Source organism: Caloenas nicobarica, chromosome 2 (genome assembly GCF_036013445.1).
Source record: "Caloenas nicobarica isolate bCalNic1 chromosome 2, bCalNic1.hap1, whole genome shotgun sequence".
NCBI lineage: Eukaryota > Metazoa > Chordata > Aves > Columbiformes > Columbidae > Caloenas > Caloenas nicobarica.
Genome location: NC_088246.1, coordinates 102,364,026 through 102,377,556, shown reverse-complemented (window position 1 = coordinate 102,377,556; position 13,531 = coordinate 102,364,026). Strand labels below are relative to the sequence as shown.

The window sequence follows — 13,531 nt, the reverse complement described above, 5'->3', positions numbered from 1 at the left end:
TAGCTTTATTTGTTTCCCCTCTCTTGTTTTTGAAAAACATTCCTTGTTTTCTAATTAAGGTGCATGAAAAACTGCTGGAAACTTATTTCTGCTTTCCTGGGCAGCTGGAAGACAGCTATGCAATGTGGTGATCAAAGCTGTGGTAGCGATCAGAGATCTGAAGCGACAGGTATGGCGCTGTCGGCCTGCTTTTTGGGACTGTGGCTGCCAGACCACCTCTTCTGTGCTGTTGGTGATGGGCTGGCTTGAAGTCCTGCTGCTGGACAGCCCTGAAACCCTCTCTCCCACCGTGTCTGAAGGAGAGTGAGATGCAGTGCTTCCCAATGGTCTGCAGTATGTGAGATACCTGCTCAGGGCTGCCTCTCCCAGTACAACCAACAACTATAACGTCAAGAAGACCCTGTTAGACCATCTCTAGGAAAGGATTTGGCTTTGTAGACAGAAAGTCAATCCGTCTCTTTTCTGCTGCTTGGCTCTCAAGTGCCCAGACCCTGGGGTCCCTGCCATAAACTTCATCTTCCATCATGACAGCGGGCTGAGCTCCCCACTGTGTTTGGGGTCTCAGGGACTGATACCATCTCTACCCATGATATCGGACAGTAACACCAACACCCACCACTGAAACTTGCTGGTTACATCAGAACTGCAGTTAAAATGTGGACCCAGCCCATGTCCACTTCCAGACTGCCCTTGCAGCCTCACCTGCAGTTGAGAGGCAAATTTTGGGCAAGCTCTGAGGCACAGAGAAGGAGAAAGCCTTTCTTTGTACATGCACACTCTGGTTAGCAGTCTCAGGCATGGCTGGGCCAGCCCTATTCTTGTCCATCCCATCTTATGAAGTAGGCAATTGGCCTGGAAGGACCAAGGATCATGAAGAATAGCTATTATATGAGGCAAGACACTGTGGGACATGTTAGCGATCACTGAAGGTATCCTAGGTCCATGACTGAAAGAGCAGGTTGGGAACATTGGCCTGCCTTTCTGTGCCCTTCAGCAGCAGTGTAGAGACAACCTCTGCCTTCTTTCCACTCAGTGTGTCCTACAGGTCATGGCAAGAAGGGCAAGAGCTGCAAAGATGACGAGCATGGTCTGGGGAAAATGATGGTCAGACAGGAGAAGAAGGCAAAGGCTGAGGTGGAAGGAAAGGAGCAAATAAAGCCAGACAAGTTTCAAAATCAAATGTCACATACGAACCCTGCAGTGCTGCACACCTGTATTCCTGCATGTTCTTAACATGGCAGTTTCATAATAGAAACCTGGGAAGAGTCGTCTGGGGCAAAGGCTCCAAGCAATTTCCATCCTCAGTTACACTAGTATAAAACCAGAGTTGCCCTGAAATCATTTTCAGATGGACAGTAGTATGGGTGACCCAGCTGGGTCCCCAGTGTGGCCAGTGACCTGAGTTGACCGTGCTCCTCTTTCCTTCTCCTCAGCCACAGCTCTGCACAGAGCACCACAGCTTTGAGAAATTATTTCCCTTCCCTTCCTGCCTCTAAGATACCATCACAGCCCTCTTTTCCTCATCAGCGCATATTTCTGTGGCTTAAATATAGCAAATATAAAACAAGTGCAGCACACACAAAATGCCATTCGGGGGAGCGCAATGAACATGCTGCCTCTGTAACGTAATGAGTCCCAAGTGCATTTGCCAAATATTTGGGCTGAGATTCCAAAGGAGAGGAGGGGTCCACAGCACAGACAACTTCACCACCAAACCCTCAGGCCAGTACCCCTCTGCATCTTTTAGGGGGATACAAGTTGCTTGCTGGTCCAGCTTACCTTCACCTGGAGGTGTTTAACCCCTCTCAGAAGTCATTTCCTCTAGGAAAAGTGAAGAGCAGCGTTTTGTGCCACGTCACTGGGGCCGTGAGTGGATTTGAATTAAAAAATCACCAGTGACATGTAATGTAAAGCAAATAAATTGTGTTTCTTTAGGGGTGTGGTCTGGCTTTGTGGCTGAGGTTAAATGACACCAGTTAAACCACGCCAGTTTTTGAACATCTGACCCTGGGTACTATTTTCAGTGCAGTGATTTTTGAAGTGATTAATGACAACAGCTTGGCACTAATCAGTGGCTTCTGTTGCTGATTAAGCTAACTCTTCCTTGGCTCACAACAGGCATCAGGAATAGAAAGGGCAGGAAGCTCCCCAGAGCAACAGGAGAGGCAGAGCAGACCAGGACCTCCCGAGCTGCCTGCTTTTCCATGGGAAAATTAAAAAAAATAATAATAAAAAAATAGCCATCCAAGTTTAGAGCTGAGCTCAGCAGTACTGGAGGGCTTCATTTTGCTCTGAGAACATTTTTTTATATGGACCCTTTTCAACATTCCTGTCCCTCTCAATAAAAGAAAAAGGGCTTCACTTGTTAAATGTATGCTAATGTTGCTAGTGTGGCACTCCTTGCATGTGTTAGTCGGAGGATCTCAGAGATGCTACCTAGTTTCAAATCTATCTATGTACATCTATAAAATCTCTCCTTTCTTCAAGACACTTAAGGAAATCTGTTAGTTCATTGTGAAGGCTGCATGTTATGACCTGATCCATCAGTCCTGATGTAACCCAAACTCCCCAAATCATCCAATTTGCAAATGAGACAGATTCTCCAGATGCTACCCCATAACTCAAGGAATCCCTAGAGGAAGCAGGCTGTGCTCTCTCTGCTCTTTACGTCACCTCCATTAAGAAAATGCAGTGACCTCTGCTTGGCTGGTGATGTTTCAGACAGAAAAAGGTCCCATTTCCTCAGTGCTACTTCTGTTATCTCTGTGACATTACCTGGGCCCTGTCTTATCTTTTGTTTTTTCCTTCTCGAGTGAGAAAACCCAGCAAGCAGGACTCCGAGACTCACAGGGAGCTGTTGCTTGGCAGACTGCACTTCTACACAGTCACAACCGCTCTGCTAAAATGGAACACGGTGGCTAGTAGGCGACATCCGTGTTCGCAGCAGAGCTCTTCCACCATTCCGAGCTACCATAAAGTGAGAAGGATGCGAATGAAGCTCCATTTGTGCTGCGGAGCCTGAATGTCAGCCAGCCTCACTAGCCATTGGCATCTTAATCACAAACTTCAGAAAGCCATAGGGGAAAGACGTGAGATTTTACAAGCTCAGCTCCAAGAGGGTTCTGTGGGAGTCCTTGAAAACTTAATGTCTATGGTAATGACAATATATTCACAGAGCTTTTGGCCATCCCATTGAGCCCCTCACAGAGGCTGTCCCTCTCTCTTCTGCCACAGGTGGCTCTGACACCCCTCTGGGGAAGCTCCCAGATTGCTGCTTGGTTCCTGAAATGTAGGAGCACTCCTTAGAGGAGCCCAGGGAGCTTCTCTCTCTGGTATTGCACAGCATGAAGAGAAGATCACTTGCACAAAAGCTCCTCACTGCAGGTGACTTCCCCTCAGGCCGGGTGTGCAGCAGGCAGGAAGGCAGGGCTGGCCCCCAGAGGAGCCTGGCATGATGAAAGGGGAGGTGTTGCAAGCCTTTGTGCAAAATGCTACACACACCTCAGACAGTTCTGTCTGAGTTTTTGGGGCAGTTTTAGGTTTTGCTTCCCAGGGCAGTCATTTCACCTGGGATTATGGGCTTAAGTATTTGTGGGGCTAGGGTATTTTCAGTGTCTTTTCTTCTCTGTGGGATGGATCATCATTAATTATAAGCAGGATCATGCATAGAATGATAGAAACATAGAATCATTTTTGTTGGAAGAGACCCTAAAGATCATTGAGTCCAACCTTTAACCTAACTGGCACTAAACCTAAGAACCTCGTCTACACATTGTTTAAACACCTCCAGGGATGGTGACTCCACCACTTCCCTGGGCAGTTTGTTCCAATTCCTGACAATCCTTTCCGTGAAAAAAGTTTTCTTAATACCCAATCTAATATCTGTATCTAATAATCTAATATCTATAACTAATATAGCTATTCAATGATGTGATGTGGACAGTAAAGGCCAGGCGTTGTCCTGGCATGGATCTGGTTTGTGATGCTGCAGGAGCAACCTGGGCGCTGATCCCCCCACTGTGGTGCCACAGGGCAGCACCCAGCACAGGCTGTTTTCCCAGTGGGGCGTAACCAAAAGCACCGCTGTGCAGTGGGGGAACCTAACCCCAGGCCTGTGTTGGCAGCACCTTAGCTACTGAGTCCTGTTTGGAGGCAAAGTATGAGTAAAGTATCACTTTAATGGTAAGAGAGCTTCAACGCTGGGACCTGCTGTCACAAAGATGACCCTACCTGGCTCCTGCAGTGGTTCTGCTTCCCATCGCCCTGCCTGGGGACCAGCCGCCCTGATGGACATACGTGCTGCCCTATGGACACCAGCCACGCTTGTGCCCACTGCTGCCAGGCTAGCAGCAAGGGACTGCCACCGGCAGGGAAAGAGCCAGGCTCTTCCAGCAGGTAATTAAAGAAAGCATCTCCATTTCCACGCTCTGATTTGGCACCTGGCGGGGCTCCTTGTTTCCATCCCCTGCTTTCCCTCCTTCTCACATGCACAGACACACACGCGCTCACTATAAGGGCAACTTCAGAAAACCAACTTGAGGAGTTAGGGCTCTAAGTATTTGAGAAGGTTGGAACAGAGGTGATTCAAACTGCCCCAGTTTGGGTGCAGCCCAAATGTGTTTGTCCCCTGCCATTTGTTCAGGCAGGGGCTGGGTTGCAGTGAGACTTTCCCCAAAATCTCACTTTATTTTCTCTCTCTTTCTCTGTCGCCTCCTTTCTTGACAACTCAGTTTTTGGTTTCTTTTTTGTTTGGTTGGTTTTTGTTGTTGTTGGGTTTTTTTGTTTGTTTGGGGTTTTTTTGTATGTTTGTTTGTTTTGTTTTGTTTTTTTCCTATCTTTTTATCAACTATTTAAACACTAGGCATCATATCCAAGCTCTGGGTCTCTGAACTTTCCAGTTCCCAAACAATTAAATCAGAGTAAGCCAACATCGGCCCCCATAAGTTATGCAGCATTAAGCCTATTGTGCTCAGGATTTCCATAGTGGTTTTGCCTCACCTGTTATCCAGCTGCCAAAGACACAGGAATATTAGTGGCTCTTCACAGCATAAATGTTTTCCTGCACCCTCCCCACCCAATCATTTTTTGGGTGTGCAAATGCACACCCCTCCCCCCTGCCCCTTGGAAGGTCTGTAGGTTGAGCTGCAAATTCCAGCAGCAAGGAAGGGCTGCTTGGGTGGCAGCCACAGTGAGATCCTCCTTGAAGCCATTTCCCTGCTCTTAGATGCCAGATCAAGACAATATGACTTAAAATTCTGTGGGGCCCGACAACACCCCTCATCCCCTAAGTGATGCTGAGTTGGTAGGAAAAATCCTACTATGGAGAAATCATCCCACTATCAACATTTTAGTGCCCCTGTGACATTGTCAAGTGCTTGACTAGTCTCCCCTCTTGCTCTAATTGACGTTCTCAGACTGTTTTCACTCCTCGCCTTTTAACTCTGAACTTCCTGAGCCGGTTGTTTTGTGACTGTCACACCCTCAGTGCAGCAACCACAAGGCTTTGGTTTTAGCATCCAGGCAGGCGGAAGCTCATTTCAGAGGCAGCTGAGCTGTGCCTCGAATTGTTAAAGGGGTGAAGTTGTTTACGCCACCAGCTCATGCTGGCCAAGCCACATTTATTTTGTGACTTTATTGATGGCACTGGATGACAAAAAGGTTGTGTTTTACAGAGCTTTGTAAAGACACTGTCTAAAAACGGGAGGGGAAAAAAGTGTGCAAAGGAAGGCAGTTTTGCTTCAGCCTTTGGTGAGACACTTGTTTTGAAAGCCCGGAAGGTGGCCTGAGCACACCTAATCAGCGGTTTCTCTCTGGCTGGTACATACCTTCCTCTTTTCTCTGAGGGCTGGTTAAATGCTGCTTGTTTATTTGACCTGCTTTTTCCCCTCGCTGCTGTTATTATTAGTGATCTAGAAATATTGTTGACAAATACGAACCGAACATGTTGCCTTCAAGACACGGAGAAGGAAACTACAAAAAGATCAAAGATCTTTAATTAAAAAATAGGGAGACAACAAAGCAGAAAGTGTCTCTCGTGTCAATCTTTTCTTCAGTTTCAGGGCTCAGAGACTCAATTGTTTTTGCTTCAACTATGGAGTGCACTGCTCTGTTAAAAATATCACCCCAGCTGCCCAGGACAGCTGGAAGGGCCAGGGGCCGGAGCGCTGTGGGTGGGTTGGTGCGGGGGCACCCAGGGTGGGGACAGGGCTCTCTCGCTGCCTCCTCCAACCACAAAAAGCTCTCTCACCCGTCTGCATAACTCTGTGTCTGCCCGTGGACCACAACCAAGAAGGAGCAGCTGCGAGAAGCAGGTGAGCAAAGCATTTAGCGTAAACAGGAATAAGCAAAAATGCGCACCCTCTTTTCCACGCCGCCCTTGTCCTGCACCCTGAGTGAGACTGCTCATGCTCTTGGAGAAAGGTGCTTCAATCTGAGTTTATAGGCCAAATATCCCTTACTACGATCTATCTATCTGTTCGAAGCAGGCACTGTTGCCTTGGTGATGAAGTGATGGGACTTCTCTTCCTCTGGGCTGCAGCGAGAACAGCACACGTGTTCCCCATCTCCAGGAACATGAGATAAGCCAAAAGGACAGGTGGGGCTGGTGGGAGCTGTAAATGTTTTCAGGACCCGTAGTCTCTCAGCAGTCAGGGAGGAGAAGCTCCCATGCTTAGTACATTGCAAGGCTGCCCATCTTTACTACAGCCTTCTCAAGTATAAAGCACTCGTATGCTGGAAAATGGAGACCTGTCAAAAACTGGTTTGGGTGAAAATTTAGGACAAACGATATCTCTGTATTTCTCTGAGGTACACATGTGCTGGAATACCGTACTGATACGTACACAGGAATATCCTTAGAAGACATAATTTGCTTAAAGGTGCATCAGTTTGATGTGCTCTGTGGGCAGGGGACGTGCCTGAGCTGACTCTCACCAAAGCAGGGCTGGGGTGGTGGCTGCTGCAGCCAGCAAAACATGGAAAGAAGCCTGGTCCAGTGGGTCACGGACAACCTGTGACACTGATCTCCCTGCCTGACTTTTAGACAGGTCACTGCAGCTGCATGTCTGAGGAAAGCGTAGTGTCTTGTATTGCTTTAGGGGAAGGACAGGTAGCTTAACCTGAATTGTTGCTGAATAAAAAGCATGTCTCAACTTTAAGTTAACATCTAAGACTTTATCCTCATTTCTCTCTAATATCAGCAGCGATGTTACGATACACCAGGCGGTGCGTATAACCATGAACAGCAGCTACCTCTCCTTTCAGCTAAGCCTCAAAGCTGATCCCAAACCCCAGAGCTAAAACTCTTTTCTCTCTTAGAAAGGGCAGGCAGGCTTTACAAGGATGTAAAATCATCTGGTACATTTTTTGAAGCGTACCTTAGAAGTTCAATGCAATTACAGTTCTGCTGGGAGCATTGATGGGTGGCAGTGCTGGGCAATGTCTGTGTGTCGAGCAGCATGTCAGTCCTGGGCGAGGAGAGGGCCTTGGGACTCTAACATCGTGCAGTGCTCCATCTGAAGTGGGGCTCTGGTCTACTGAACTGGAGCACGCATTTACTGAATGTTATGAAAAAGACAGCTGTGCTTTTTTTCGCCCCATACTTTGGAAACATAGATGGGATTTTTTGTCGGCTCCGGCCTGAGAAGGCAGGTCATGGCTAACGTGAGTACAACCAAAGGGCACATACAGGAGGTGGGAGGTGGAGATGTGAGGAGAGGTTGGCGTGGAGCAGCTGTATGAAAAGATCTGCAACAAATCACAGTCTAATTTCTATTTCTCCTGTGCATTCCCAGTTGAGATACGTTGATCGCTGCTAACGAAGTGCCTGGATCCATATGCGTGCTGTGCTTGCTGAATGCTTGCAAACCCTGTGCACGGATGTGTCTGCACTGATCCAGGAGCTCCTGCTGTGCCAAGCCCCCAGCCCTGGTCTCAGGCTGTGCTGGAGCGGTGGCACCGTGCCTTCATGTGGGAGCCCAGCTCTCCTCCCAGGGGAAACCAGGGCCTGCCAAGAGAGCTGACTCGTGCCCAAATCTCCCTCCCTCCCTGGGCCTGGGAGCTGCAGGAGCCTCCTTGGCTCCTCAGCTCAGAAAGACCCAAGGAACACCAGTGCCTGTTTGGCTGCAGTGATGAGGAGGCTTGTGCTAGTGGAAGTGATTTCTTTTTAATGAAATATTGCTTCAGAATCTCAGGCACTTAGAGTCACTCCAAATTAAAAAGCGTTTTCCCCTCAGTAGGTGTTTTGACCGTACGTAAGACTAAGTGAAGTCACTTGTCTTGAATTAACAGAGGAAGGCCATAAAAGAAACAAAACATATCACTGCCTGTACATTCAAGAGGCTAAAATAGTTCCTTCTTGAAACTTTTGTGTACATCTGTGCCCTGTGAAACTGTGGCCACATGGCAGAAGAGAGGGAGTTGCGCTTCACCAAACCTAAGGACAGTCATTCGCAAAGTCTCCACAGATCCTTTGAAGGAGATGGCACAATGTAAGGGCCTGGTTGTTATTAGAAAACAAAAAAATTAGCTAACAGATTTTCTTTGAAGATGAGCATTTTCAAGCTTCGAATACTTATTGCAAGAGCCAGCCTGATTTTTTGTGAAGATATGCATAGTATACTTTGCCACACCTATCTCCGTGACTTGGAATTTCAATGTACGATAGGGAAAAACATTGCCATTGTAGCATATGTAGATAAAAATGCTGGAAGTATGAGTGATGCTGTAGAAAATACAGAAATTTTCGATGAATGTTTTTGTTTGCCTGTGGGAAAGCATCAGTGCCAGCTTATGGTCTACATCAACGGGAAAATATTTTCCCCTTTGTCTTTCCCAAAGGAGGATTTTAAACTATAGCTTTGAAAAGAGCTATCCAAGGAGCTCTTTGTTGCTCCTTCAAAAACTTAAAACACCAGAGGATTTCCAGAGAGCTATGTGTTAATGTTGTGTCACTAATGACGCAGTAGCCTGGCAGTGGTCCTGCCTCGTTATGGAACAGCTGATCTAGGAGTCATATAAGCAAAATTAAGGGAGATGGAATACAACCAGTGTCACTTATTAGGGTTTTATAGAAAATAATTGTATTGATAGTGTACTTGGACTTTTGTAAGAAACAAGACTTGGTACTGCATGAGATCTAGACCAAGAAGCTTGAAAAAGAGGAGATCAATTTGGGACATGCTGTATGGTTCCAAACCAAGTCCAAATGACAGATGTAACTCAGCTGAGGAATCATCAAGGACGCCAGTTTCTAGTGAGGACCTGCACAGATTGGTTCTGTTCCTTTGGGATTTAACTCTTTTTATATCAGTGACCTGAAAGCAAACTTTAAACAGTGACTGACTGAACATGCAGATGGCACAATGTCTTGGGAAGTGATAAACCACTTCGAGAACAGGCTGCTTGAGAAAGTGAGCTGATTCATCTGGTTTAGTGTGGGCTTAGCTGGGAGCAAAGGAGATAAGCCATAATTACGGGATAGTGTTGACCCTGTCCTGAGAAATTTTAATGCTGAAAGACTTGAAGATTATAGAGTAAAATTTGATGAAGAGAAGACCCTCATGTGATGCTGGGATCCAAAAGGCCTCAAGCAGTCCTTGTACATATTAGTTGATCCTCAAACTGATCCTGACATATAAAGTATGAGTGAACAGATCATGTAACATCTGGATTTGTCCCTGGTGTAACAGTTTTGAAGAGATGGGCTCCATGCTAGTGTCCACAACTCCAGGGACATGGTTCCAAGAATGATGAAAATGCTTAAAAGATTAAAACTCTCATTTTATAAAGAAACATTAATTGATAACAGTCTGCTTGGCAAAGGGTAAGAGAGTTTGAGTACAGTCTGTGGATAGTTATATGAAATATATATATATATATATATATATCTCAGCAATAGTGAGTTCTTCGCACTCCTGGACAAGACGGTATCCAACTCCAAAAAACTAGACAAATCAACACTAGAAGAACTAAGATGTAGTTATCTTTAACTGTGACAGTAGCTAACCATCAGGAGAAGTTAAAAAGGTGGATCGGGAGATTTGCCATCACCGCTTTCCAAATCGAACAGGATGTGGAAAATAAAACAAAAAGCCCACGCCCTAAGAGCTGTGGTCTGCACTGAGCTGGGAGTCGGAGTTCAGCACCTGACAAACGCCTCCATCTGTCCCAAAAATCTACGACTAAGTTTTGCCCGGCGTCTGGGTCTCTGCAGCGTGAGCGTGGTGGGGGCTGCCCTGTGACCGAAACAAGCACAGCTCCTCCCCACTCGGATCCCATCCAGCCCCAGGGACCGCGCTGGGTTGTCCAGGGTCAACGGAGCTCCAGAAATAGCAGCCAAAAAGTTAATGTTCCCCTGCTAACCCGTTCAAGGGAGAGGAGAGGGGGCTGAAGGGGAACTAGCGCTGCGCCTGTGTTGTTCGGGCTTTCCAGCTGGCAGGTTTGGGAGCCAACAGACCCTCTGGCCCAAAACCAGCAGCTGGGGTAGATTTGTTCCCAGTTACACGCAGGTGAATTGAAGAGGCTGTCACTGACGCATGAGCTCATAGGATAACTCAGGTGGGAAGGGACCTCAGGAGGTCATCTAGTCCAACCTCCTGCTCCAAGCAGGGTCACGGAGAGGTTTCTAAAATGTTCCTGCCTTTGAAAAGCTAGCCTCCTATAGCTGTTGCTGGATCAGCCCTGCCAGAAAAAACTTAGCTGAGAGCCTGGAAAGGACTTCTCAAGCACAGTATCTCTCCCTTCAGATAATGCAATATAAATGTCGAATAACCTGCACACATTCCTCACCTTCCTTCCTGTGTTTCTGACTAAGATCACAGGCTAGCAGTTTCAGAAACAGCAAGGAAGCCTAAATCCCACTGGCTTTTCAGAGCACTCAAAAATGTCCATATCAAGTCGGTTATCCTGAGAAACAATGTCCACCTGCATGAGGGCAGGATGCAGGGAATGCAACAGGGCACTTTCAATGCCAGGTGATTTACCCAGTGGCATCAGGTCTTCCCTGGACTATCAGGATTTTTTCCTGAATGCAAATGCTCTGATCCCTCCTTTCTGCAAATTCATTGCTCTTCTGAGCCCAGGCTGGGACACAGCGTGCGGAGTGGGGGCATATATACGTGAGAAATGTATTTGAATACAGACTACTTCACTGAAACTGCTCTCTCTTCTGTGCTGGTGCCTTTCACTGAGGCTCAGATAACTTGATTTGGCACTATTCACTGCTAAGTTTTCCCTACCAATTGCAGCTGAGCTTTGTTTAAATGAGGTTTGCTGAAGCTGTGCTCAAAGTGAGTTTAAAGGTTCACAGTCTTTGGAGAGGATCCAGGCAGCTCTTTGTGCCTTCAACTCCCTTGGAAACTGTGAAGGGCTGGGGGTCGGGAGAAGATTTGCATGAGCAAGTTCTCTGCTCGGCCCCCGCTCAAGTGCAAAGGGGAACAGCCAGCAGATGCAGAAATTAGACACCGTGGGCCAGATTCTTCCTTCTCTTCTGGGTCTTCTTATCTATTTTGACCTGGTAGCACTTGATACACATGTAAACAGCGGCACAAGATGCAAGCGGTGAGGAAAAGAGCTTCGGCAGAAGCAGTTTTAGGGATAAGAAACTGTGGCACCGGCTTTGTGCTCTGGGTTGTGGCACTCTGAGAGAATGAGGCTAATTTTGCTCGGTTAATTTAAGTAGCAAGTCACCTTTAGCCCCTGTAAAGAGCCCCTACTACTTTAACGACAGCTGCACCTGCGGTGTTGAATGCCCGACATGCTACTTTGCATAGCGCAGCCGCTGTAGAAAACACATTTAGTGTCTCCCCAGCTATTTTCTTCTTCAGTAACCTCCTTGCTGGGGAAGCAAGCCACTGAACCAGTGCGAAAGTTATTTTTATTGCATACAGGGTGCTTTTGTTCTCCATTCTCTTAGGAGAAAAAGAGAGTCTGGTCACCCTGTGACCTTGGAGCCCATAGACAATTTCAGATTTACCCGAGAAATACCACCCAAGCTAGAAACTGGTCTCTAGTCTGAGTAGAAGGGTTAGTGTAATAAAAGATGACTTTACCTTCCCCAAAGGCATCATCTTCTTCTCCGGGTGCAGTTGGATCGTCTTGGGTGTGCTGCATCGTGGTGAGGACACAGCTCGGGGAGCAGCCAGAGCCGAGTGCTTGAACCAGTTCCTACGCTACCACTCGACTATTTCCTTTCACCAGTTTCCTCAGCATTTTGGTGATAACAGCTTCCGCATCTGCACTTACGAAAATAGTCTCATTCATATGAATAGCGCTTCTTGTTTTTACGGGCAGCCTTTGAGATGAGTTTAGAGGTGGGGTGTCCCCACTGCTGAGAGAGAAGTTGTTTTTGAGAGCAGAGGCAGGCAGGACAGGCTCAAAATGCACCCTGCCCTGTTGCTGCGAATGCCGCTGCATAGCAGCAGCCCTTTCAGGCCAGGGTGTAAGGGGTTTTGCATATGAATGTGGATCCTTTCTTGTGGCAGAGGTAGAGCAGGGAAACAACTCTGCAGAGTGGCTTGCTTTCACCCCAGGGACAGTTTGACCAGAGTAACTGCCTCCCCCACCCCCCCAGCTCTCTCAGTGCCATGTGTTCAAGGGATTTTACTTTTTATTTAGCATGACAGCAGTGACAGCACGTTCTCATCTACACTGTTGTGACCTATGACCATGGACATGCGGACAAACTGGAAAGCCATACATGACACCAGTTCCCTCATGGGCAGATGCACTAGCAGGGACTTAATTTTTTTGCACTTACGTTTTCCCAAGTCACCATCTTGGGTGCGTTACTAAACATAAGGACCTTCCTGATGATCAGGTGAACAACAGAACATCAAAGTAAAACTTGCTGTCTGTCAATAATAGGCATATTATTTGAGTATCTCTGTCACTACTAATTCTGCATCACACTGGCCCATTCAGCTGCTGTGTTTCCCAAACTTTATAAAGCAAGTTGACTCCTTCCTGCCAAGTCTCTCAATTTATGAAAGGACCTTGCCTACCAACTAACTTTAAAATTGCACAAAAATACATTTGGGCGTCAGGTAGTGTCTGAGCCTTGCATAGTCCTGCTGAACTTCGTTGGACCACTCAGGGACATACATATGCATGTGTGTGCACATACAGATGTGGGCCTAACACCAGTAGTTCCTCACATCTCTGCTATCGGAAGTTAGGGTGTAATGACAGGAAACCTGTACCAAGTTTTGATTACTCAGTCTAGTAATTTCATGTGTCGCCACACCCCTGGAAGCGAGACTCCTAGCACAGCAGTCATGTTTGCTACAGCTTCTGGCAAATGAATCACAAGCAGATATAATGAGCTCATCTCTAATTATCATGGCTTTTTTTTTTTTTTAAAGCTCTACCAGTGGGTTTCCGCAGGGCTGAAAATGGAGACAACCGGTCTCCTAGGCAGTGCACAACTTGAACAAATCTGGATGGAGAAGAAAAGACAGAAGACGGGACAGGTCCATTTGGAGCGCCTAACCTAACCCCCGCCCAGGCCTTAGAGCCATGTTCATTATCTCCT

At 47.0% G+C, this 13,531-nt stretch overlaps 1 protein-coding gene across 1 annotated transcript in view; it reads right to left on the bottom strand.

The window, feature by feature from the left end:
- RIPOR2 (RHO family interacting cell polarization regulator 2) overlaps window positions 1-12,104 on the bottom strand; it is a 72,117-nt gene extending 60,013 nt beyond the window's left edge. The window contains 1 exon segment of the mRNA XM_065627440.1: window positions 12,051-12,104. The gene's annotated coding sequence lies outside the window, so the exon portion shown is untranslated.
- Between the last annotated feature and the right edge of the window lie 1,427 nt (window positions 12,105-13,531).